Source organism: Pieris brassicae, chromosome W, assembly GCF_905147105.1.
Source record: "Pieris brassicae chromosome W, ilPieBrab1.1, whole genome shotgun sequence".
In the NCBI taxonomy this organism is placed as follows: Eukaryota; Metazoa; Arthropoda; class Insecta; order Lepidoptera; family Pieridae; genus Pieris; species Pieris brassicae.
The window spans coordinates 3,136,627-3,163,346 of record NC_059679.1 but is presented as its reverse complement, the minus strand read 5'-3'; the positions used below and the strand labels follow the sequence as shown (position 1 = coordinate 3,163,346).

Here is a 26,720-nt window from a genome sequence, read left to right as displayed (position 1 = left end):
TCTGTGTAAATGCGGTTTTACCTCTTCCTCATATAAATGTATAAGATCTTCACTATCTAAATTAATTATCAATGAAAATATTTCATAGCCTGGCAATGAGCGTAATACGCCAGTTTCACCATAACCTCTAAGAACAAGTCGAATTGTATTAAGATTGTTTGCCTATGATATACAGTAATAAATCGTAATTCGTAATTAAATGCCGCATCCGCTCTGTGTTTCTTAATTGTAACCTTGAGGTGAGTGTTTAAATTAAAACCCAAAAAGATTCATTTAACTGGCGTTCACATCTAAGTATGTAGACTATACGATAGAGTTTATCCGGTCATGTCTTCGCGATATTGCTTATCGCGGTTATTTTTTTTTTATCAAATAGGGGGCAAACGGGCAGGAGGCTCACCTGATGTTAAGTGATACCGCCGCCCATGGACACTCTCAATGCCAGAGGGCACGCGAGTGCGTTGCCGGCCTTTTAAGAATTTGTACGCTCTTTTCTTGAAGGACCCTAACTCGAATTGGTTCGGAAATACTTCGGTGGGCAGCTGGTTCCACATAGCGGTGGTGCACGGCAAAAATTGCCTTGAAAAACGCTCAGTCGTGGAACGTCGGACGTCGAGGTGATACGGGTGGAATTTTGTATTTTGCCTCGACGTCTGATGCTGAAACTCAGCTGCAGGTATTAATCCGAACAACTCCTCTGAACACTCTCCATAGTAAATGCGGTAGAAGGTGCAGAGTTACCCCACATCTCTACGCAACGCCAAAGGATCGAGCCGCTCGGAGAGGGATTGGTCATCGACGATTCGAACCGCTCTTCGTTGGATACGGTCAAGTGGAAGGAGCTGGTACTGGGGAGCCCCCGCCCAGAGGTGAGAACAGTATTCCATGTGGGGCCGTATTTGCGCTTTATAGAGTTGCAAGCGTTGGCCTGGAGTGAAGTACCGTCTCGCCTTGCTGAGCACACCAAGCTTTTTGGAGGCTAATTTAGCCTTTCCCTCCAAATGACCGCGAAACTGAACGTCGTTCGATATGTCAACGCTAAGTATTCCGATGCTGGCTGTGGCTTCAAGAAGAGTGTTTTCGAAAAGAGGAGTAGCAACAAAGGGTATTTTTTTCGCGGAAAACGCGCAAACTTGTTGACATTGTCTCGTTACGAATACGACGTGGGAAGCCAGGGCAGCCGGTGGCGTCACGAACAAAGTTAGGATGGGTTCTTCACGGTTCCGACAGCAGCGGCGTGTCACCAATCAATTATGTGAACACATGTGCACACGCAAGCGTCGTCGAAGATAAAATAGATCAGCTGGTGAGGGAACATTTTAATATTGAGTCCTTGGGGGTTCAGCCGAAGAAGCCTTCAACGGATATAGAACAGCGAGCGCTTGAAATATTAGAAAGAACCAGTCGACAATTGGAAGATGGCAAATACGAGGTCGGACTATTGTGGAAAATGGACGACACACAACTTCCAAACAATTACGCAGCAGCTTTCAACAGATTTCAAGGAATAGAAAAAAAACTGCGTAAGGACGCTAAATTAAAAAATTAATATAGCGCGCAGAAAGAGAATCTTTTGAAAAGTAACTATGCTGAAAAAGCACCAGCCGACTGCACATCCAACAAAAAGTGGTACCTGCCTCACTTTCCAGTGGTTCACCCCCTTAAAAAGAAGCTGAGAATTGTCTTCGACGCCGCGGCTAAATACAATGGAGTCAGCCTCAATGACGTTCTGCTGTCCGGTCCGGACTTACTGCAGTCAATATTTGGAGTGCTACTTTGCTTCCGTCAAGGTCCCGTAGCGGTAGCGGCCGATATAAAAGAAATGTTTCTGCAGGTGAAAATATCTGCAGAAGATAGAGACAGTCTCAGGTTCCTATGGCGGAAAGACAAGGAAGCGCCAGTGAAGGAATATAGAATGTCATCGGTGATATTTGGAGCTGCGTCGTCGCCTTGCACCGCGATTTATATAAAAAACAAGAATGCAAAGGCCTTCATACATAAATATCCGGAAGCGGCGCAAACAATAGAGCGGAATCACTATATGGATGACTATTTGCAAAGTTTGCAAAAAATGGTATTTCATAGTATTTTTCTATGCCGTTTTAAAGATGCAATTTTCAAGCCATTTTCAGGCGGTTGTAAGGATCATTTTAAAATAACGTCTCTGAATAGTCGAACAAACGGAAAAACGAAACGCCTTTTACAATGTTAACAACTGTTTTTTGCTTTGGACGGGTAATAGAATCGTTTATGTATTACTTATTGCTTTTTGCGAAAATATTTTTCAAAAATGTGTGGGACGTGGACCACTGTTTTTGAATTTGGATTAGTTATATACTTACTGTTATATACTAAATGTTGATAGGATAGTAATGATAAAAAACATGAAATAAAATTTATTCCCTTAAATGAATTGAATAAAATATATTCTCTAACTATCCGTAAGCACAACCTGATTATCATCTACATTTGTATTATCTAACACTATGGTTCCGTTAACTGTCAAAACCGGTGTATCATTTTTCTGTAGAGTCTGTAACCGAGCTGTCATAATTAGATTGACAATATTCATTTGAAGTTTCGCGCTAATTTTATTCTCTGGGACCGTTTTGAGTAGGCATGTGACGTATGTTCCGAAGTTTTCGATTTCCCGATCTTCGTTCTCCGTTAGGTTGATCTTGTATTCTTCGCGGTAGCCGATTCGTCGCTTGGGTCCTTTGGGGGTGCGCGTGTCTTGATTTGTTTCGAATTATCACCGCTAGTGTTACCATATTTACCGGTGGAGACCATGAACGATCTCCTGCCCGCGGACCTGAATCAATGTACCTACTGCAGGTGACTTTTCGCATGTTTGCGTTGTACAATAAGCTGTAGCCGAAATCTATAGATTTCATTTATTGACTTAACGGACGTCAAGTCAAGTCAAGTAAAATACGATAAAATGAACCAGTTCCACAAAGTTTATTGACATTAGCTTACTTACTCTTGATACAGCATTAACTTTTTAACCATTCTCGAAAAAATCTTAACTCAAATTCACAATAAAATGCTACTGCCAACCTACAGAAAGAATTAAGGGACATAACTTTTGAATTTCTCTTAATAGAGTTGTCATGAATAAAGTGAGGTTGCAACATGTCATATTTATTTATTTACATCTAGATCTAGATTTCTGTTATGGATTCGGGGGGCCCGGGGCACTGCCCCGCCTAGCTCCTAGGTAGCTACGCCATTTTCTCCATGTAATCTACCATGAACTTGTTCCATCTCAAAATTTTTCGAATTTCATTCAAAATCCGTCAAAACTAGGATGGCGGCTGGAATAACGCTAGTATGAACAGTTACACCGACGTTATACTAGGTTTAAGTTATTCCGGGTTTATTAGTAGACATTTAGCTTATTCTTGGGTTATTCTTGGTATAACATTTTATACCATGTTTATTTGTTTCACTGCAAAACTCAAACAAGGCTCGACCGGCGCTGGCCGTACATATGGGAGTGCTTTTCCCGACGTTAACCAACGGCAGTGAATGTTGGGCGTGGCAGAGAAAGAATGAGAGTAGAAATTAAAATAAATGCCGTGGAAATGGGAGCGTTAAGAAGAATGTGCGAATATTGCGTGATAGAAAAAGTAATAGTGAGATACGTGAACGGTGTGGCTTTAAAGAGGACTTAATGATGAGGATACGAAGGGAATGCTTAGGTGGTTTGGTCATGGAGACGGATGAATGAGAGCACTTAAGTAGGATATACAACGAAACAATAGAAGAGAAGGTACAAATTAAAAGTAGCCATATTCGAGCATGCATGATGGATGTCATGAAAGTGGATGAAGCAAGAGAGTTGTCAGGGCTTTTGCAAGATCGGCGGCCTACCGGGAAAATGACGTGAAGATATAAGGTATAAAATTGTTGTTCGTCCACGTCAATTGTGTGTAGTATACAGAAATAAAAACAATCTATATTAGGTAAAAGGAATCTACTGATAATATTTATTTTAAGCTCCAACGGCAGTATAGCTTCCAAGTGTTGTTTTCTTTATAGGTAATGACATTTCAATAACATTCATTGAAATATATTGTAATTCGCATAGATACCTTGTGCTGAAAACCACGACAACGTCTTATATGAATATTGTAATTAATTCCCGTTTAAGACGGTAATTCCTGTCAGAGTTAAAGTTTCTTTTGATGTTTAGTTCGTCTTCTGCAGTTTTTGTCAATTTTGTACATATTAGAACATAAACAAGATGTTTCATAACACAGAATAAAGACACCATTTTGTATCCCGTTCACTTTAATACACTTCACTATATTTCGCTGTCTCATGAGAATTATTATAGATTAACGCGTCTCTTGTAAACTTAAATGGCGATTTAAAGAGGGAGAGTTTATCGCCCTTTAGAACTGGCTGTAAATGTAATTATAGATTAAATGAACTATTGTTTAGTGAGCATTATGCTACCTAAAACATTTCATTAAATTAAGTTTTAAATTTCTAAATCCTCATCACCGCTTGGCACATTTATACAGCAAACATGAAGGTAGTGTAAACATCCGGATGTGCTTCTGGAAATAACAATAACTTATGTAAGCCATATACACTAATATAATATTAAAAATTAACTTAGAAACTATATAAGTACCCTATATCATCCTGGGGCGCATCATAACAGTTGTAATATGATACGCATTCACCAACTTCGCCCGTGGCCGTGAAACATGAACGGCTGCGAATTGAAAAGGTAACCGTAAATCAAAATCTATAAAAAAGTCCTGATGCATCTATGGTTGCCAACTGAGTGCACCAGAAGCAGTCGCGAATAATCCAATGATTTCAGAACAAACTACTCAAGGGAATTGTCAATGCCCCCTGGTACATTCGCAATAACGAGCTCCATTGGGACATGTAGTGGACGTTCGTTCTCATCTTTTTTTTTAATGTAATAGGAGGCAAACGGCCAAGAGGCTCACCTGATGTTAAGCGATACCGCCGCCCATGGACACTCACATTGCCAGAAGGCTCGCAAGTGGGCAAAAACTGCCTTAGAAAACGCTCAATTGTCGAGGTGATACGGATGGTACTTTGTATTTTGCCTTGACGTCCGATAATGAAACTCAGCTGCGGGTATTAGACCAAATAGCTCTTCTGAATGGTAAATGCGGTAGAAGATGCAGAGAGACCCAACATCTCTACGCGTTAAATATCCTTCATTAGGTTCGGTTTGAATTATTTATTGGTCTCGTTAAGATTTAATGGAAACAAGTTGTTTTATATGTGGAAAATATCTTGAACTTTATTTGGCTTAAAAAGAACAACACATTGGCTAGTAATGTTCACAGAGTAAAGAGAAGGGCAAAGACAAACGAGTAACAGGCTTGAAATAAAAGACAAATCAAGTCAATGAAGCAAAAGGCGCGAAATTTAAATATTACAACAAGTTTTAAGTTGGGGTATCGTAATCGTACATGATGTCTCAGTGAATAGACAATGTATTTAAAAGATGTTCATGTTCGCTGACTGACATATGTTTTCTAGGCGTAAAGGCTATTACAATTTGTAATAAATGAAAATAATAACGTTTTTTTTTCTTATATTAAGGTATGGGTCAGACTTTCGGTTCAGTGAACATTGATAATTTTATACCAACCAATCTGGAAGATATCATCAGAATCAAACCCAATTAAATGCACTGTAACTAGTAGTTAAAGTTATTAGATGAAAATTACCTTTATTAGGTCTCAAATCAAGATTTTTCACCCAGGACCCATGTTTGAAAAACTATTCAGCCAACTACCAGAGCCGTCCAGACCATAGACAGATGTAAAAAGGAATATGCTGAGAAATAACCTAAAAATAATATATTTTAGAACTCGAAAAGCAGCTCCATAGAGACGCCAAGACGTGTTAATCATTCGCTATTATTCTTTACTTTTGCTTTTACCAATCCTACCTTGTTGCTAATATTAAGATTTAGTAGAAACAAGTGTGTTGTTTATAGCATAAGTAAAATAAATTGAATTAATCAACATTTGGCAGACGATATGACGCAATTTACATAAAGTTAACTTTTTGGAACCCAAATTCTTCTTCTTCTAGAATTTATTTTTTATGAAATTAAGTTAAAAATAAAAAGGAAAACTCACGTGATGGCGTTCATCATTATTATTATCGACATGGATACCTGGAAAAAGCAATTTCAAATAATATTTTAATTGTTAGAGTAACTGTGCAAAAACAAAAATCATCATTAGACAGTCACTGTCACATCTTGCTCTACTCTGTGAATACAAATGACCTTTATTTTAATATTATAATTTGAATGACATTATGTCGTTATTATATTTGATGTACTAGACACGACCTTCAAGGAGTGAAAGAAGTTTCATAATATCAGTCAATTTGGTGGCAAGGCGATGCGCTCGCCATGTCGAGCAAAAAAGGGGCTGGGCCGTACTATATTTTTCTTGAGTTCAGGCCATTTTCGACCCCTTTAACTTCGTTGTGGATAAAGTTAGAATCCTGAATCGCACAAAACAATGTAATTGAATATTGTGTTTGCTACGATGGCCAAGTCAATGTATTTATTTAAAACACAAAAGATTTCTAATACTGATATGGTCACTATCTACCAATCGTATCTTATTTCGGTCATACAATGCGCAGAGGCGATGAGAACTTGGGGAATCAGATCGTGGTAGGTAACACAGAAGGCAAAACATCACGTGGCCGTTCACCAACTAGGTGTACCGTCAAGTGAAAGTCTCATCAACTCATCGTCCTGAAAACTGTACACTGTCATAATAGAGGCGCTGGACAGAAACCGGTAGAAACAGATAGTCTGCTCTAGATGCTTCGTTGCTGACCACGACGCTCGGACATGAGCTGCCGATTAAAGAGAGCGTAAGTGTGGATTACAGGTATCTCACAACTTTTTACGGTAGAGGAACAACGTTGCAATCTTGTTTTTTTACAAGTAATATTTTTGATGGCATCACACAGGAATTCAATTCGCAAGAAAAGTCGAATAGAGAGATGAGTTTAGGTACCTAAAGTCAATAGCATTTTTGCGTACGTGACCTCCTATAAGTTGAAACGTTTCAGCATCGCAAGACCGAATGAAAGAACGATAATTTTATTTATTAAAAAAACATTATTTTGATATATTTTAAACATAAAGTTTTCTGGCGCTATGATAGTTGACAATTATTATTTTTAAACTTTTCCGGCAAATTTTGATAAAAGCTTTCAATACTGCGATGTTTCCAAAATTTCAGTTTTATAGTTATAGTTTTACAAATTTTTTAACTTATAAATATGATAGGGTTAGTGTTGTTCAAACCCTTTGCAAAAGATACTACATATCAATTTATACTCGAAATTATTATTATATTTAATAATAAAAATGAATTCCTTCAAATTGTACAAATTTAGTTTATACGTTAACTATTTCATATAATATAAATAATTATATTTTCTTAACAGCTTAAGCCTGACAAGTTCGCTGAATTGAGAGACAATGACATATAGGAATATACATATGTTTATATCTTTATGGCGATATCCTAACTAAATAAATACTGTTATTATAATTGTTTCCAATGGCTTATTCGTGACATATTATCAATTTGATAAATACCTATGTTTATTTAAACAACGATAAGTGGAGAATAATAATACAATTGAAAAACATAATGAGGAAAAGTTATATTATAATAAATATCTACTAGTGATAAAGCATTCTTATTTATTGTAAACTGAAGAACCAGGCCGCGAGTATTTTTGCACTTTTTACCTAAAATACAGATTACAATATCCCAAGAGACTGTTAAAATACACAAAATCAACGCGGGCGTGAGCTGGTTTATATTAAAGTATGATATATTGGGGAATTACGTTTTTATTATATATCCGTAATTAATTAATTAATTGAATGTTATTGAACGTAGTTTTCAGTGTGAAATCTGAAATCGTCAACGAATCAAAGTCGTTGATCTATAGCAAATTATAAACTCGTCATCTATGAAGTCGGTAGAAGGGCAATGCCGTCTTGTTTCTCATCTCCGTTGATATTTTAATAATTTATTTATAATCACACTTTCTAAACTCAAAATATCCGAAATAAAAAAAAAAATTATTTCCCTATATTAGATAAATTTTATTTTAAATATTGAATTTTATATATTCTAAACTATTATCTGGACACGTTCGTTATAAAGAAGTTGGACAAAACCCTGCCCCTATGAACCCAACAATAACAAAATAGTATTCATCAGGGAAGCAATGACTAAATACAACAAAAGCATTTTATGGGAAGCCAAACAGGAATTAAAGAATTAACAAGGATATAAATACGTATGGTTTAAAAACGGTATGGTGCGTGCAAGAAAGGATGAAAACACTAAAATACAACACCTAAGATCAGTGTTGGATATACAAGTGCAAAAAAAAAAAGACAGAATGCCAATTAACTGACCAAATTAAATGCATATAAATTATTATTATTAAGATGGATAGTTTAACTAGTGATATTTGTGAATTAGAAGACTGTATAAACATAAGTGATTTTGTGAGTAAAATTCCCAGTAGACATTTAAATCTATTGTGTGTACACATAAACATAAGGTCAATCATAAAATACTTTGATAGTCTCGAGCAATGTATTTATGCGGCTGGCGCTGTTGACGTTATTGTGCTTACAGAAGCAAACATTTCTGATAGAATCAGTTGTCTGTATAATTTAGATGGATACCATATGTTTTCGGCTCTCAGAAATGGTAGGAAAGGTGGAGGTATCTTAGTATATGTAAAAAAGAAACATAAATTTAATATACAAATTGTAAAAAGCCAACATTTCGAGAATATACTTTTTACTATCAAAACTCAGACAAAATACACTGCACAAATTTGTGCTATTTACCGCCCACCTAGCCTAAGCAAGAACCTGTTTATTGACGAACTTCATAATATTATTAAGAACAACTGTCAGAAAAATATTGACTTGTATCTATTGGGAGACGTTAATATAAATCTAAAGCTAGACATTCCTATAAAACATAAATATTGCAACACATTACACAGTTTAGGCCTTATGTGTGGAATCACAACTTACACTAGGGCGGAACTATACAAAGGAACCATTTCAAAATCATGCATAGACCACATATACGCTCGATTCCAAACACACGACCTATACACGGCAACGGTTGGCACAAAACTAGCGGACCATCGAGCGATCGTGCTTGCTTGCACTAAAACACAGCCACAGGATGTTCCAACATATAAAACATTAATTGACAATAATAAATTAACGATCCTTCTAGAGCAAATTGATTGGAAGCCAACAATAGAAATGAAGTGTCCTATTGGTATATATAACTTCATACAAAATAACTTAACACAAGCAAGGAAGGCGTCGGGACGTGACGACCCCATCGCCCACTGATGAAATAACCTGTGACAGAGGTTATTTCACCAGTGCAGTCAGTCAACGCCCTTCCTAGTGGGAGTGCCATGCTGTTGCTTTCGGGCTTTAGCCAATCGGACAGGCACGACCGGGGCAGTACCACTGTCTCACAGAAAACCGGCGTGAAGTGATGCAATAGGTTCATCTTATTGTACTCGCGTTTCGTGCGGTGAGTGAGACTCCCGGAGCCCATCAATTCCCCCCCCCCCAGAATATGAAGATGCAGTTTAAACAGAGATTACCCCAGGGGGGTACCACACGTTTCCGCTGTGGAGAATCCCCCTCTGAGCGTCCATCATCGGAACAATCAGTATTCGGTGGTGGATGCACAGGCTGCCCTTCGTATTCTGGGGTGGGCAAAGGTTTCGATCTCGGGGCAAACGGAAGAATTTACCGAAGGCATCCCCTTCCACGCTCTCAGTGGACTTTACCAATGTTAGGGGGCTCAATTCTAATCTTAACGCGGTTCACTTTCACCTCGAAACTGCGAAGCCGGCCTTATTCTTCCTTACTGAGACTCAGATATCCTCCCCGGCTGATACTTCCTACCTCTCCTACCTTTCCTACCCGGGGTACAAATTGGAACATTCATTTGTGCCGCGGGCGGGAGTTTGCGTGTACGTCAGAGAGGATATCTGTTCTCGTCGCCTCGGGTCGCGTGAAGGAAGGGACCTATCTAGCCTCTGGCTGCGCGTAGACTGCGATGACCATCCGCGATTCTACGCATACCTGTATAGGTCCCATAGCGGAAATACCGAAACGAGCGACTCATTGAGCACATCCAAAGGGGTTCCTACCGCTGAAATCGTGATACTTAGCGATTTTAACGCTCACCATGCCGATTGGCTCGGTTCGGAAACCACCGATCACGCGGGAAGATCCTTTCACGACTTTGCTTTAGCTTACGACCTGTCACAAACGGTCCCTGCGATTACGCGAATACCAGATGTGGATGGTAATAAACCCTCTTTGTTGGACCTTCTGCTGACCTCACATCCGGAGACCTATCAAGTCTCTGTTGAGCCACCATTGGGTTCATCGGATCATTGTGTGGTCTGGAGTACTGTGCCTACTACGTGCCCTCCTCGGCCCCGTTTTTCGGGTAGTCGTCGTATTTAGCACTATCGGTCAGCAGATTGGAATGGGATGCGGTCTTTCTATGCGTCCTACCCTTGGTGGACTACCTATGTGCTTTTCGTCGGAAGCTCCAGATTCCGTCGCTGCTTCTGTCACCGAAGTGGTTCTACAGGGCATGGAACTTTTTATTCCATTCTCTGCGGTGCCGATCGGTGGCAAGTCACAGCCCTGGTTTAAGCGTTCTTGCAATCGGCGGCATCGCGTCGAAAGCGAGAATGCTTTAATGCATGGGCGGAAGCGGCGATATCTCGTGATGCCAATACCAGCGAACATAAAAAAGCATATAACTCAGCCTCCAGGTCCTTCAAACGGGAAATCGCTAAGGCAAAGTCAGAGCACATCGCCAGATTTGGCGAGAGATTGGCCCAACTCCCTTCGGGGACCCGAGCCTTCTGGTCTCTCGCCAAAGCTGTACAAGGGAATTTTTGTCAGCCATCGATACCACCGCTGCACAGAGAGGATGACTCGCTCGCCCACACTGCGAAAGAGAAGGCCGACCTCTTGGGCTGTCTCTTCGCGTCCAACTCGACTTTGGATGACCGGGGGCGATCACCAGCGGCGATTTTGCGGTGTGATAACTCAATGCCGAAAATCACATTCCGGCAACGTGCTGTTCGCAGAGCACTATCTTCCTTGGACATTCATAAGTCGAGCGGGCCGGATGGTATCCCTCCAATTGTGCTGCGTACTTGTGCTCCTGAGTTGGCTCCGGTCCTGACGCGCCTTTTCCGGTACCTGTACTCGCTCGGCACTGTCCCTAAAAAAGGCGATCGCTCTGATCCGTCCAACTATCGCCCAATAGCTATAACCTCCTTGTTCTCCAAAATAATGGAATCCATTATTAATGGCCAGCTCTTGAGGTATCTAGAGGGCCACCAGCTGATTAGCGATTATCAGTACGGCTTTCGTCGTGGTCGTTCGGCTCGTTTGGTGACCTTCTAGTATACCTTACTCATAGATGGGCAGAGGCAATTGAGTCCAAGGGGGAGGCACTAGCGGTTAGTTTGGATATAGCGAAAGCCTTCGATCGGGTGTGGCACAACTCTCGCACTGCTCTCGAAGCTTCCAGCCTACGGGCTTCCTGAGAAATTATGCGACTGGATCTCCAGCTTTCTGGCCGATCGGAGCATCAAGGTCGTCGTCGACGGAGCATGTTCCGACCTTAAACCCGTGAATGCTCCGGGAGTCTCACTCACCGCACGAAACGCGAGTACAATAAGATGAACCTATTGCATCACTTCACGCCGGTTTTCTGTGAGACAGTGGTACTGCCCTGGTCGTGCCTGCCCGATTGGCTGAAGCCCGAAAGCAACAGCATGGCACTCCCACAAGGCTGTGTTCTGTCCCCGACCCTGTTTCTTCTGCATATCAATGACATGTTGCAACTTAGCAACATTCATTGCTATGCGGACGACAGCACTGGGGATACTCTTTACACTGGCCGGGCAGGTATTTCTCGGGCAGTTGTCGATGAGTACCGGAACAAACTTGTGTCTGAAGTCGAAACTCTTTTACATGGAGTCTCGGACTGGGGTAGACTAAACCTAGTCCAATTTAACCCCAAGAAGACACAAGTTTGCGCGTTTACCGCGAAAAAAATACCCTTTGTCGTTACTCCTCTTTTCGAAAACACTCTTCTTGAAGCCACAGCCAGCATCGGAATACTTGGCGTTGACATATCGAACGACGTTCAGTTTCGCGGTCATTTGGAGGGAAAGGCTAAATTAGCCTCCAAAAAGCTTGGTGTGCTCAGCAAGGCAAGACGGTACTTCACTCCGGGCCACCGCTTGCAACTCTATAAAGCGCAAATACGGCCCCACATGGAATACTGTTCTCACCTCTGGGCGGGGGCTCCCCAGTACCAGCTCCTTCCACTTGACCGTATCCAACGAAGAGCGGTTCGAATCGTCGATGACCAATCCCTCTCCGAGCGGCTCGATCTTTTGGCGTTGCGTAGAGATGTGGGGTCACTCTGCACCTTCTACCGCATTTACTATGGAGAGTGTTCAGAGGAGTTGTTCGGATTAATACCTGCAGCTGAGTTTCAGCATCGGACGTCGAGGCAAAATACAAAATTCCACCCGTATCACCGGGACGTCCGACGTTCCACGACTGAACGTTTTTCAAGGCAATTTTTGCCGCGCACCACCGCTATGTGGAACCAGCTACCCACTGAAGTATTTCCGAACCAATTCGACTTAGGGTCCTTCAAGAAAAGAGCGTACAAATTCTTAAAAGGCCGGCAATGCACTCGCGAGCCTTCTGGCATTGAGAGTGTCCATGGGCGGCGGTATCACTTAATATCAGGTGAGCCTCCTGCCCGTTTGCCCCCTATTTTATAAAAAAAAAATAGTATATCAATAAATTGGAGGCACTTCAATACAAAAATGTATAAAACAAAGATTTCTGTATCTGTTTCATGATCATTTGTTAATCTAATAGGCAAGTAGGTGATCAGCTTTCTGTGCCTGACGCAAGCAGGTCTAAGGCAAGCCGGTTCCCTCACGATGTTTTCCTTAGACGTTTTAGCGAATGTGAATTAAATGGGGACTTATAAAGTCCATTAGTGCACACAGCATGGGAACGAACCTACGACCTCAGGGATAAGAGTCGCACGCTGAAGCCACTAGGGCAATACTGCTTACTTAATAACATTTGATTTTGACCAGTAATTGATGGCCTTTTTATTTCCTAGTCTCTCTCGTGAACTTTGCTCGGAGAGCCTAATTAATAAATATAATATAAAAGGCTTTACCGTGTCTGTTACCATGGTTACCGTATATTTGACATAACATCGTTACCATGGTAACAAAAAATGAAATCTATTCTAAGAAACTCACCAAATAGAAGGAATAAAAATAAAACGCCAATGAAATTTTTAATAAAAACGAAGAAAGAGGAATTTTTAAACACGGCAAAATACTGTCGATAAAGTAAATAAATGTCTCCTATTCGAGTACTTTTTTCGAGATGACGTAAAGAAAAGAGTGGAGCATGACGTACAGACCCGAGCGGTAACACAGATTCGGCTCTGTACATCGAGAGCAAAGAACGTATATGGACACAGAACGTTGAGGTGTTTGCTACCGCTGCTAATAAATGAACTAGCCAGTCAATTACAAGTAGATAGCCTAACTTTTACAAAAAAAAAATTAAATTGAAAAACTATTTTTATATGCCTTTGTCTCCTAAACAAGACTGCTATGGTTAAATTTACACAAACCACAGCGGTTGTCTAATGATTTTATTATATTATTTTGTATTATAAAGAAAAACAAACTAAAATTACAATTTTTTACTAAGCTATCAATGAAACCTGTAAAGTATATGCAAGTACTTCTAATTAACCAAAATAAATTCTTCGGTTTAATACAATACTTGTAAGGTTTTTTTTAGCTTCATCCAAGATCTGGACATCAATTAAAATTGAATGTGTCCATGTCTACAAACATGGGACTTGTCAGAACGTAATAAAATTAGAACGCTTTGCTAGTTATAAAAGTGAGTTCTAGAACCGCTGTAGTACAGATACCGGCTAACTTCTTGAGTATTAAACAAGGGATTGGGGGAAAGTTTGCGTATCGTACACAGCGCGGGACACAAACGTCAACTGATTTACCAATCACGCGATCGACACGTCACTCTCGCGCCGTCACGCACCGAAGTGATACTTAAAAATTGCTTCTGCGCAGGCAAGCACATTTGTACAAGATGTTTGCCGATATCTATACTGATGGTAATGTCTACTCGCAAGCAGTGCCGGATTAGCTACGTAGCAAGAGTAGCAAATGCTACGGGCCCCGCGCTCCAACGTAGCTGTAACCGTAACAAAACATCCTTTGCACTTAAAAATCTAAAAGTCGATTAAGTCACGTAACATTTATTTGTTTATAAAAACTTTTTTATTTTTTATCAAAATAAATAATTGGTATTAAACTTAAAATTAAAATTACATTCATCTCATTAGTTTGAAACCAAAAAATTTTAAGCTTTCACTTCTACCATGTGTAAATTGCAAACATTTCTTTTTATTATTTAAACAGGTTTAATATATAGACTACAATCATTCAAGAACCTTAACTCTAAATTAAAAGAATGCAGATAGATTTAGTGTTGAGCAATGGATCAATTTATTGTAAGATATTATATTGTAATTGAGCGCATTAATCAAAATAAGACTCTCAACCTAAAGGTCGTAGACACCTTGTCTTTAAAAATTTAATCACTTTCCATTACACGGCAGTGATCTATTACTTCTGGCCAGAAAGACTGCATGTACATCTTTTGTCTACATTTTTAGCTGTCTTAATAAGGAAGGATGTTTTCAGTTTCGAATGATTTTATCCTGAAATTTCCCTCAAATTCAAACCTATTTTTGAATTTAATTCTAGTTAAGATATGTTTCAGCGAGTAAAAATAATGACAAAGACTTGCCAATTCTTTTCCCCCGCTTTTTGCCTTGATTTGGGAACTGGTAGAAAATTTACATCCTTGGTATGACGTTCATACGTCCTAAGAACGACAACTAGGAGCACTTTAAGATGTTGTCATTGGAGAATTATAGAAAAATAATTGTTATAGCGTTTGCATTTAAATTATTTTTTTTACATTTAAAAAAATGAAATACGTAATACAAAATATTTTTTATTTATTTATATGTATATATATGAAATATTTTCATCAGCAAAAACGTTCTTTAATGCAAGAGTGGACAAAAAGTAGGAAGTGTAGTGACAGCTCCGCCCATGGCCACTTAATGTATGGGTCCCATATGTTAAATAAAAATATAATAAATAAATTTATTGGATTTGACGTTTTTTGGGTTAAGTCCCGACTTTATCCCCAAATTAAGTTCAAAAGCAGGTTCTTAGGCCAGAGACACACACATTATTTTTTGGTAGCACTATAATTACATTCCGCCTTGTTTATCCCGTTTGTAATATAAAAAAGAAGTATAGAAGTGAAAACTTCTTTACCATCGTTGTGATTTGAAAGTCGATGAAACGAAAAAGCGACAGTCAAAGAGACAGACATATAAATTCATAAGATTAATCAGACATCTGTATTTAAAATAATTCTCTGGACATCGACAATTACCTCAAATATTCAACTGTATCCATTTGCGTGATCCCAGGTAGCCTTTTATTTAATCACTCTCGATCAGAGTTCCATTTGACTAAATTAATTGTTAAAATCCTGCGCAGTTTCCCAAGAGCGAATTTAGAAATTTTGATTTTAGTTTAAAGTTGAGGAAAAACGTTGGATTCCTGAGGGAGGGATGATCCTCGACCCGAATGGCAGGCCCTGATAGGTGAGATCCAGAAACGAGATTTAGCGCGAACTACCGATAGAGAGTAGAAATATTTAAGAGTGATATGCCTATAATGCTTAAGAAGAGAGTTATGAAATCATACCTTATTGCATGGCTAACATATGCATTTCAAACATGGAGATTTAAAAATAAAACAAAAAACAATATAAATACATGTCAACGTGGCATGGAAAGGAGTATGCTAAACATTAAAAAGGTAGACAAGATAAGACACATAAGAATAAAATCACAGACCAAAGCAATTGATTCTCTAAGCCACGCCAAAAAACTGAAGTGGAAGTGGGCGAGTTATGTAGCGCGCCTTACATATAAGCAGTAACTACATTTTGTTAACTGATTTTGGCCTTGGATTAGATAAACTGTTAATAAAAGGCTATTTATGGCCACCGTTTACATGTTTCTCCTTGGTTTTACGAAAATACTTAGCCAGAGGATGTGTCCACCTCACCCAGTACGCTGTAATGGAATAATATAATTTATTCGTGTAAAATATATATATGTCGGAGGAAGCCATTCAACGAGGTGCTTGTTGATTGTACAATAACACATTAAATTCTCTTTATCATTTAAACACGTTGCATTAATCTTAATTTAACTTAATACGCGATTTTACGATATTATAAAACCTAAAACATTTTTCTGTTAACAAATTAGTGATTTTAGTTAAAATTTGTTACGTTTTTCTAATTTATAAGATTGTAATCGTTATTAAACAAACGACCAATGAGAGCAGAGCACTTTGCTCGAGTGGGGTCGAAGCGACATCTATATATATAGGCCAGTCCGTTGGTTGTTACGGGGCCTTTTTGAAATGGAGACGAATCGAGTTGGATCCCTGAGTTTTGGTCGCTAGATTGGTGCATTGAACTCACTGCTCGGTCTTAAAACATATAATTTATTATTAATAACTACCATAAAATATCAGTGTATCATCAGTGTAAATAAAATATTGTGAAAACTACAATCGTCGTCGCCCACCAAATCTGCAACCACTGTTGATGACGTCACTGGGGAAGGTGTTTCTCCGACATATATATGATCATGTTTGCCGTAAATGACGACTACTTGAAGTAGTGAAACAAAACATGTCAGTCTTATATGAACTAGATGAAGTTTTAAGACTCCCTTATCATTGCACATTTAATACCATAGAAATGATTTACGGTATAATGAAGCAAAAGGTTTATTTATTTTTACAGTATCTTAATGCTAATAATACAATTATTTCATTTTATTACTACTAAGATTATTACAGAATTTCATTAATTGTAATATAATTATTACTATCATTGTTATCGTTATTATATATTTTTGTTATTAATGGCTTACACCAATTTCACTTTATATTCAAAGATTGTATGCAGAGCCGATTTAAGTGATAAGCAACGGTCACATTATATGAAACTGCAAGACCACTAAATACCACCGTTGACCTTAAAAAAAAACCAATTATATAAGCTTCAAATAGTTATACAATACCTATGTGAAGTGTGGTGTGGGTACCCGTGGGCACGTGATGCACTACGATGCATGTAAAAGAATTATGCGCCATGGCCAGGGGGGATCTACTTGATATAATATTTTCTAGATAATAATTATAATATATTTATTTGCAAAGGATGTGCTACATTCAGATTTATTAATTAAAAAAAAACCGCACAATCAGCCGTATTTATCTAAAACAAGCGACGGGTGATTCCTCGCTCCCTTCGATAGACGCGCATCGCACCTGAGTTGATAGATCTCAGGGATTCAAACGTTATGATTGGATTTTTTTTAAATATATGTTTTTTTTTTAATTAAAAATATCTCCTATTGTTTTCAGTGCGGAATGAGGGCCCTTTATATCCACGGGGCCCTCGGCTGCAGCTCAATAAACCATTAAGTAAATCCGCCCCTGACGAAATACATTTTCGTATTTTGTGGTTCAAGTATATAATAATATACAAGTACGTAATCGTATTGCTATTATAATTAAATGGCAATTAAGTATATAATTAACACCTTTATTTGTTACGTCATATTATTCGAAAATAAAGCGGTTCTTAAACAGAACTCCGGTGTTTACAATCGTCTCAAACTCCCATCCTTACATGGCAAGCCTGCCCGTTTCTTTAACGAAACACAATTTAATGGGAACCTTCACGTCAACCGGCAGAACACCCCAGAATCATCACGCATGCGAGCCTTTTGGCAAGGTGAGTGTCCATGGGCGCCGGTATCAGTTAACATCAGGTGAGCCGTCTGCCCATTTGCCTTCTATTATATAAACAAAAATGAAAACCTAAATTATAAAGTTAAGTCTAAGATTATTTCACAGAGACAACCACTCCTCAACGACATCACCAGGAACAAGTTGAAACAGCAAATTCTCCACGATTCCGAACAAGACGACACAGCTTATGTATTAACACAAATACAGAAAAGTAAAAAGTTATTAAAAAATTAGCTTTATTCTTTCAAATAAATGTCCTACAATCATTTTGTTTTACTACACTAATTTTGAAGGAAAAAATTGCTATCAGTAAGACGACGACTAGAAGTTACAATTACATCGTGAGTCATATCAAGTAAATTCTTATATTATTTTATTTATTTACACGTTCTAAAACAATGTGCAATGTGCATGCCTTAAAAAATAAAAAAAATATGACATCACAAATTTGACACACATAAAAAACACATAAATTATAATAAGTAATCTATCAATGGAGAAAATTACAACAAACAAGCACAATAAAAAAACAATAATAATCAATAAAACTAAAAATATAAAACAACAAAGTAACAATAATAACTAAACTAAATGAAAACATAAACCTCATTAAGAGCACGAATAACAAGGTTAGTTTCAAAAATATTATAGATGTCTATATCCATCGAAGAAAGTGGGAGTTGCGCACCAAGACCACCACAGCGAAGGTCCACGCAAAAAGCATCATTATAAGATGCCTTCTTACGGCGTTTAACCAGATTTTCGTATATTTATTTTAATAAGTTCAATCCCTATTGAAAGCTTTATAGTATGCGCCAATGTTTTTAACTATTAATAGCATCAGCGACTTCAGGTTTCGTAGCAATCACAAGGTTCCTACTTCAGTGCTAGGGATATTGAGGCTGTGGAGGAATGCAGGCCATGGCGAGTCAAACCGCTGACTGGCTTCAAGGCCTGAGTGGCTGAGATTAAGGAGTTATTTATAACCATAGCAGTGTTGGCCTAGTGGCTTTAGCGTGCGACGCTCATCTCTGAGGTCGTAGGTTCGATCCCCGGCTGTGCACCAATGGATAGTAAATCTGCTTACGTAATACTTGAACGGCAATACATAATTAATTGTTTAATTGTAATTATTAAAAAAACCTAAAAACAATAGTAATAATAATTTATTAATTAAAACGAATAATACCTTAAAATATTATCTGTTACTGCATTTATATGAAAATCATAGATTTTGAAAATTAAAAATAGAAAGATTAATAAATCATGATCGATATATATGTTTATCCCTCGCAACAATACTGTTAAAGTACTTTGGAGATTTAACATAAGGAGTAGCAGTGGAAATATTTGGAATACATAGTGTACAAGAGTTATTTTGTTTCACCGGCATACGCCGTGCAGGTTTTGAATAAAAGGAAGTGAATTTGTTAAATTGTATATTTGACCACAGGTTATGATTTACTAAATTGGTATCTGGCTCAAATCCAAGTTGAAAGCTCAAATTAGGTGATAGAGATAGTGAAATTATTGATGGATCCTTTACTGCAACAGAGACAAACTTTGACACGGTGTCCTGGCAAAAACTAACTTTCTCTTTCGAATTTAAAGCAATAAGAATATTTTGTATATTATCATAGTTGGTGGCTGGTATATGGTTCTTAAACATTATTGTGGTCTCTTCGTTATTGATGGTAGTTTTTTTACTTATGTATATGATATTTTCATGATCTTGCACGGAGAGCATAGTAGAGGGATATTGAAACTCAACTATACCTACCATCCATTCTCCTTCTAATGTAATGGCTTTAGGTAGTTTTGTAGAAAAATTTGATGTCATATTTCCCGGGAAATATTGTGTGGAACTATTGCTCAGTAAAGTTAAATAGAAACTTTCCTTCATTGTAGATTTTTAATATTCGACAGTAAGACCCAAGAATTAAATTTGTTAGGATATCCTTTCCATTTAACTAATACTTCCTTTCTAATACCGCTTTTACGTGATCTGATGATTTTATCAATTTTATATTCGGAAGTGGGGGAAAAAGTTATTTTTTGTAGTTCTTTCTCATAAGAAGTTCCTGTTATTGATTTATTTTCTAAATCGTTTAAAGTGTATACAATCCACGGGGAACGATCTGTAATCGAAGTAATGATAAAAATTTCATTACTCCAATTACTTTCATAACCTTTTTGAAAAACATGTTTGTATTTTGTAATTCTTACATAGTCACCAACGTTAAACTTAGGTACTTTGTTTAAACTTGAAATATAAGTCTTTTCATCATTTTTGTTCGCAAACCCACAAATTCTGTAAAGATTTTACCACAATTTTCATCTTTAAAATAACCTAATTTTTTCTTATTTACTTGAGGAAAATTAAAAATATTGTTTGGATCATAATCTGATGTATCGAAATGTGTACAAATGTCTGGCTTTATATAATTATAAAAGTTACTAGTAAATATTTGATAAATGAGACTGTCAGTATCTGTATACAGAAGTTTCAGATTTGAAGTAAATTTCTCTTTCATGTAATTATAGTGGAAATCATACATCAGCGTTTTAGATATATCTAAAGTGATGATGGACCCATCGAATTCCAAGTACCTGGTACAGGAGATGATTACATAGACCTTTCGCATACACTACTCCATCTCAAGGCTCAAATTAAAAATCAAGACGGTTCTGCAGTTAATGCAGCTAATGTAGTGGCACCAGTCAATATTTGGTTACATTCTTTATTTAACCAATTGGATGTTTACCTAAACCAAAAACTTGTGTCACCCCCAAATAATACTTATGCATATCGTGCTTTCATAGAAACTCTATTAAATTATTCATCATCCGCCAAACAATCACATTTGACATGTGGTTTGTGGTACGAGGATACAGCTGGTAAAATGAATGAAACTAATGAGGCAAACAAGGGCTTTTACAAAAGACAACAACTTTCAAAGGATGGTAAGGATGTTGAAATGATTGGGAATTTACATGGGGATATATTCAATCAAGATAAATTCCTCATTAACGGGGTCGAATTATCTATAAAATTAGTTAGATCGAGAGAAACATTTAACCTCATGTCACAGAATGCAGATAATAAGTACAAAGTCTGTATAACAGATGCAACTTTAATAATACGCAGAGCAAAAATTAATCCATCAATACTAATAGCTCATCAAAAGGTTCTTGCCACTACTACGGCTAAATATCCTATAACAAGAGGTGAAGTGAAAGTCCTGACCATACCATCTGGTGTGCAGGGTAAAACACTGGACAATATATTTTTAGGACAGGTTACTAAGAGATGTATTATAGGTTTTGTGAATAATACAGCATTCAACGGTAGTTATGGTAAAAATCCTTTCAACTTTGAAAATTTTGGTATTTGCTCATTTAGCCTATATATAGATGGTCAACAGATACCTTCAAAAGCGTTACAACCATCATTTCCAAACGATGTATTTACTAGCGCATACCACACCCTGTACTCAGGCACCGGTATACATTTTCTTAACAAAGGTAATGGAATATCGAGGGAGCAATATTCAAATGGGTACTGTTTACTAGCTTTTGATTTAACACCTGACTTGTCGGCTAACTCTAATGTGCATTGGAATCTTGTACGCCATGGTAGTGTAAGAATGGAAGTAAGATTCGAGAGCGCATTGACTGAAACAATTAACTGTGTAGTTTACGCAGAGTTTTCAAATATTATAGAAATAGATAAGAACAGAAATGTATGTGTGGATTATAGTAGTTAAGCAATCACTTATGTAATTATTATGATATTAAGAATAATAAAATATAATGTAATCGAATATGACATGGTTTTTATTTACCTTCATTACTTTTTTTACAAAGAGACTCATTACTTATGTTGAGATCATATTATGTGTGTTTAAATACATTGTGTTTAAGTACAAATATGAATTGATAGTAATAAATGTAGTCATTAAAAGAGTGAAAGAGTAGGGGAGTAAACGCGTATTAAAGTATGAACACACTAGAAGTGCAAATGAGTCTTCGTAGAATACATCCCAGCCTCCAGCGCAACGTATATCCTTCAAATCGATTGCCGATGTATGCTCAGGTGCCAGCACTTATCATATGCAATCTTGACCCAGATTCACAGCCGGGACCTCATTGGGTGGCTATTCATATAAACGTTGAAAGAGTTGGGGAATACTTTGATTCGTTTGGACGTAAACCTATTGAAGCAATAGAAGGATTTTTAAGGAGGAATTGTTGCATGTGGAGATACAATAGCCTTACGGTTCAGGATTACCTATCGGCGGTGTGCGGAGAGTACTGTTTGGTATACATATATTACAAGTTCAGGGGGATGAGATTAGAAGATTTCCTTAGAAATTTTACGTGTGACACAGAGAACAATGATACGGTGCTAGTAAATTTGCATAGAAATATAATGGACATATAAATAAAATAATAATACCTGGAATAAAAATGTTTTATTTAAATATTACCTAGTAACCCTTACATCTAATTTTATTATAGGTAATGGTGTTAATGTAGGTTAGGTATATTTATTATTGTTTGCTTAGACCCGTAGGTTAGGTTAGGTTAGACATAGTTTATTCTATTTTTCTTTTAGAGCCATAGATTGGGTTAGTGAATGTAGGAAAGTAGATAACGATGGTGGTATGGTAGCTGATAAGATGGTGATTAGTAAGTAATCAGCAAGGGTTTTGGGAAAGCTATCTCTGGAACGGTAAGAGCTATCACTTCAGGAGTGAGTGAATTCGACTCCACACGCCCTGTTTAGTGGGGGTAGAGTACAATTTTTTTTTTTTTTAGGTTTGGCCAACCATGATTTTTACGTTTTTGGGGAACTTTGACGTGAGGCAGTTGCCGGGAATCTCAACTACTAATGTTAAATAAAGTGTATTTTAATTTATTTGCTCTTTATTTCGACTGACCCTGACAGGATATTAAAAAAGGAACCTTTAGCCGTTTATAATCAACAATTACAATCACATGGCCATATTTCACGGTCTGGAGCCCTCGGGGCAACAAAGGACCGGAACCCCAAATTATTTTCCAAATGCAATGAAAAAAAAATCAGTCGAGTTATTCAATCAATAATTTATGGTGAAACCAAGTAGATTCTTAAAGTATTTAAAAAAAATTTAAATACAGATCTCTGTTAAGATAGTTGAACAATATTATAATGTTTGTACAAAGGTTAAGCGGAAAAAATATCAAAAGAAAAATTGTTTATTAGTCGGAGTGTAACAGTATTTTCGTAAAACCAAGAAGAAATACATAAACGAAACCTATTTATTAACAGTTCCACTAATCCAAAGCCAAAAACAGTTAATCTATTGTAAAACGCATTTAATAACAGTATTTTCGTAAAACCAAGGAGAAATACATAAAAGAAACCTATTTATAAACAGTTTGACTAATTCAAAGCCAATAACAGTTAATCTATTGAAAAACGCATTTATTAACCGTATTTTCGTAAAACCAAGGAGAAACACGTAAACGGTAGCTATGTATAAATTAAAAGAGTGCAGATTAATTTAATGTTGAGCAATGGATCAATCTATTATAAGATATTATATTGTAATTGAGCACTTTAATCAAAATTAGACTCTCGACCTGAAGGTCGTAGACACCTTGTCTTTAAAAATGTAATCACTTTCCATTACACGGCAGTGATCTATTACTTCTAGCCAGAAAGACTGCCTGTACATCTTTTGTCTACATTTTTAGCTGTCTTAATAAGGAAGGATGTTTTCAGTTCTGAATGATTTTATCCAGAAATTTCCCTCAAACTCAAACTTATTTTTTATTTTAATTCAAGTTAAGATATGTATCAATATCTCAAGCGAAGCGAGGCGTCATGGTTGTAGTGCATTTGCCTTGAACAAAACTTAGCGAGTAAAATGAATGACATGGAATTCTTTTCCCCTTGATTGAACTGGTAGAAAATTAACATCCTTGGTGTGACGTCCATAAGTCCTAAAAACGACAAAGGACCAGAACCAGAAGCACTTTAAGATGTTGTCATTGGAGAATCGTAGAAAAATAATTGATATATCGTTTGCATTTAATTTTGCATTTATTATAATGTATATGTATATAATATACATTATAAAAAATGTGTGTGTGTGTGTGTGTTAGCTACGACGCACGATTGGAGTTTCCTCCTTACGAACGATAATTATGATATATATCGAATAGAAAAAAAGGGCAAATGAACGCATTTGCTAAAATGATAAGAGAAACAAACATATATCTGTAATTATTCGGATTATTTATATTACTTCAATAAAGCGTATTACATAAAGTATGTTACAAAACAATATAAATAATAATAATAATAATAATAACAATAATAATTGTGTTCAATTTATACAAATCCAATTTTAGAGAGAGAATGAGATGGAATCATTCTTTTACACGTTCAATCCTACAGATATATATGTTTGTCTCTTTCTACGTAACGCCTCAACTTTTCGTGTTACACTTGATTTTACTCCTCATAAAATTTCCGTACCGGGCCTTATAACTCAAATCGTTTCTTAAGGAGTAAACTCCAAAAATGAAATACGTAATACAAAATAATTTTTATTTATTTTCTCCCAGTAAACAAATACTCAATTTTCTTTGAATTTCGAAATATGAACAGAACTGTGGTGCGGTAATTTGAATTTCGAATCACGTCCATTGCTTTGGTGTATTTTTCGAATTTCGAATGAATTGTACTTGATGTCAAAAATCTGCTCGAACCACGCCACGCACGTCTCAGTTGTGATTTCGCATAATGGAAATGCGGTTCGTATCAATATCTGTAACAAGAAGTATGTTAAAGTAATATATAATTATATTTATATATATGAAATATTTTTATCAGCAAAAACGTTCTTTTATGCAAAACTGGACAAGAAATAGGGGGTGCAGAGACAGCGCCGCCCATGGCCACTCAATGTATGGCTCCCATATATTAAAAAAATATTGAATTTGACGTTTTTGGGTTAAGTACTGACTTTATCCTCACCTTAAGTTTAAAGCAGGCTTTTACCACGATTACTGTTCAGAGGAGTTGTTCGGATTAATACAAGCAGCTGAGTTTCATCATCGCACGTCCGTCGTTTCAAAACGGAGCGTTATTTAATGTTGTGGGCACCACCTCTACGTGGAACCAGCTGCCCACTGCATCATTACCGAACCAATTCGACGTATTCTTAAAAGGCCGGCAACGCAAATGCGAGCCCTCTGGCAATGAGTGTCAATTGGCGGCGGTATCACTTAACATCAGTTGAGCCTCCTACCCGTTTGGAAGTATAGAAGTGAAAACTGCTTTAGCATCGTTGTGATTTGAAAGTCGATGAAACGAAAAAGCGACAAATACATAAATTCATAAGATAAAACAGAAAGCTGTATTTAAAAAAATTACCTCAAATCTTCAACTGTATCCATTTGCGTGATCCCAGGTCGCCTTTGCTTTAATCACTCTCGATCAGAGTTCCATTTCTCTAAATTAATTGTTAAAATCCTGCGCAGTATCCCAAGAGCGGTTTTAGAAATTTTGATTTTAGTTTAAAGTGGAGGAAGAACGTTGGACTCCTGAGGGAGGGATGATCCTCGACCCGAATGGCAGGCCCTGATAGGTGAGATACAGAAACGAGATTTAGCGCGAACTACCAATAGAGAGTAGAATATTTAAGAGTGATATGTCTATAATGCTTAAGAAGAGAGTTATGAACTCATACTTTATTGCATGGCTAACATATGCATTTCAAACATGGAGATTTACAAATAAAACAATATAAATACATGTCAACGTGACATGGAAAGGAGCATGCTAAACATTAAAAAGGTAGACAAGATAAGACACATAAGAATAAGATCAGAGACCAAAGCAATGGATCCTCTAAGCCACGCCAAAAAACTGAAGTGGAAGTGGAAGTGGGCGGGTCATGTAGCGCGGCTTACAGATCACAGGTGGACGAAATTAGTAAATACATTTTGTTAACTGATTTTGGCCTTGGATTAGATAAACTGTTAATAAATGGCTATTTATGGCCACCGTTTACGTGTTTCTCCTTGGTTTAACGAAAATACTTAGCCAGAGGATGTGTTCACCTCACCCAGTGCGGTGAAATGGAATATTATAATTTATTTGTGTAAAAAAAAATTAATAATTCAAAAATTAAATCCTTTTTTAACGCGATTTGTTTGACAGATGTAATGACGTGAAAACATATGCATTTTATGTCGCATGCCGAAACTAAAATAAAAGAAATAATATCGCGAAGCCAACCAAATTAAAAATTTGTACTGATGATATATAAATCTCACATTTTTTGACTATTCAGTTTGGTCGGGTTCGCGATATTATCACTTGTTGTGTTTCGGAACGCGACATTGCTTAGACATCAGTGAATGCTTGTAATTTAATATGAACTTTATTGAATAGCAATAAAGTTCAAATTGACGCTACATTTTATTTACAAAACGTTTGTATGGGAAAAAGAAAAGGGCTGTTTTAGGGTTTTCCCGAATTAAAAATTATTCGAATTTTTCTCGCCGTAAAA

The 26,720-nt window shown here is 37.1% G+C and overlaps 1 long non-coding RNA gene across 1 annotated transcript; it reads right to left on the bottom strand.

Moving 5' to 3' along the window:
- Positions 1-24,737: 24,737 nt before the first annotated feature.
- On the bottom strand, positions 24,738-25,683 carry LOC123718329. Its single transcript, XR_006755004.1, has 2 exons — positions 25,580-25,683; positions 24,738-24,971 (listed from the first exon to the last, which is right to left on the bottom strand). It is a non-coding gene; the product is annotated as an uncharacterized LOC123718329 (long non-coding RNA).
- Positions 25,684-26,720: the final 1,037 nt, after the last annotated feature.